Here is a 2,210-nt window from a genome sequence, read left to right as displayed (position 1 = left end):
TTTCCTTCTATAGAATCCCATCACAATAGTGTTAGAACATACACCGTTTCTTGAAAATATATTTCATCCAATAATGGTAGCGAACCGTCCGAATGAGGGTTTGTCAAACCCGTATGGCCATACAACATAAGTTCTCGCTTACAACCGATAAGTGTAACTAATGATAATCGAATTGAGGATTTTGTTCTAACTCGTATATAGAATGTTTGTTTTCGTACTTGTGTTCACTTTGTAAAACAAAACGTTTAAGTTTTCTCATCCCAAATGTAAGTTTAAAAGAGTAAAAGTGGGACTATGATCTCACCTTGAGTGCACGAGTAATAAAGTATTTCACAAGTAAACTTGTGCAAGGACAATTGCTAGTCTTGACCTAAACAAGTAGGTTGTATCAATAACGGTAAACACGATTGGTCAAAGTTGTTCAATTAGTCCTATGGCTCGTTACGACTCGATTATATAGCATGTGATTCAAGTTGTCAAGTTTCGTGCAAGAATCAAGTATACAAGAAGATTAGAACGGTTTAAACAAGTATTGGTTAAGTTTGGACAAAAGTCAACTTTGGTCAAGTCAAAGTCAACGAAAAAGTCAACACGTTCGGGTCGGGTCCCGAACTATTTTTCTGAGGTTTTTAATCATATATAAGCATGTTAGAACAAGTTACATGTGAATCGGAGGTGCGTAGCATAGCAAATATTTTTCGTAAAATGACAAGGTTGATCAGTCCCTGAACGCGGCTATTGCCGCGCCGCGACACAGAAGGGCCGCGTCGCGACACTGTGTGAGAGCTGGTACCTGGGCTGTTTCAATTGTTCAAGTCTCATCCAAACTTCAATTTATCATAACTAATGAACCGTAAATACCTAAAACGCATACCATACATCTTTGGAAAGATAATTTAACGAGGAATACAACTAAACACATATCATCAATCAATTTTAGCATTTACAACAATCAAAACCACATTAAATGTTCATCATTAATGATATTCAAGCTCATAAATCCAACCAATGATTCGGAACCCGAATGCACACATATAATACGCCGTTTCGTAGGTAATTACGCATACAATACAACTAAACGCTTACAATTAACATTGCAAAGCATTCAATGCATCAAAAATCCATTTTACTTCTATCAAACCCTAATTCAAAATCACAAATTTAGCAATTAAGTTTATGGAGTCTTTCTAAGTCAACCTACACATCAAATTGAAGCTAGTGATGTTAGTAACACATTTAATACATGCACTTTTAACATTTAACAACATTTAAGCAACCAAAACTCAAGATTAAACACACCCATTTATCAAGTTCATGCTAGTTACTCAAAATAACAAGATCGAGCATATAAATCACATATTCATGTTAGACTTGAGCCATAGACACTAACTAACACATTTTTAAGTTTAAAAGACCAAGAACAAGAAATTTAGTATTTTTAGAAAGTTACCCAAATGCAATGAGATTGGTATGGATTCGAAGAGGAAGATGCAAGGATTCTGAATATGTAATTTGTTTGAATTGATGCTTGCTAGATCTTGAATAGATGATGAATCTTTAATTTGGTGTTTGAGAGAATAAAGTGGAAATAGTAAAAGAGTGAGGAGGTGAATGAGTGGAAGGGATGATGGTTTGACCATTTGACCTAGTAACATCTTTGGTCATTTGGCAAGTCTAGTCCCTCGAGTTTGAATTGGGTGCGTGAATTACCTAAACGAGATATTTTAAAAAGCGTATTAACGGAGGATGTTATAATTATATAACGGACTTTAAAATAGTATAACGGAAGGTAAACAGAAAAAGGAGGAATGTTACACCATGAAAGAAACCGATACAATGGACAAACTTGCACAACGATACATAAAGAAAATTGTATCCCGTCACTTCAGCAATTCAAATTCTATATTAAAGATTACCCAAGAATCTTATTTGATACTCATTCTTACGCGACTCTAAATCCTAACTTATTCCAAGGAGATTTCTTATTTGATGATAATCACATCATCATCTTTCTTACTTCGATATTAGTCATACCAGTTTGAAATTTTCCAAAATCAATGAGTGGTTAATTCTCATCCTCATATTCTCCCATTCGTATCTCACTTATAAGCAACAGTTTCACACATAAGCATTTTTGGTCGAAGGACTTATGCCCTACTAATAGCCATCAACCACATTTAAATTCAACAGTTTTTATTACCTCGTGACAT

Source organism: Rutidosis leptorrhynchoides, chromosome 10 (genome assembly GCF_046630445.1).
Source record: "Rutidosis leptorrhynchoides isolate AG116_Rl617_1_P2 chromosome 10, CSIRO_AGI_Rlap_v1, whole genome shotgun sequence".
NCBI lineage: Eukaryota > Viridiplantae > Streptophyta > Magnoliopsida > Asterales > Asteraceae > Rutidosis > Rutidosis leptorrhynchoides.
The sequence above is the reverse complement of the archived record's forward strand: the minus strand, read 5'-3'. Positions refer to the sequence as shown.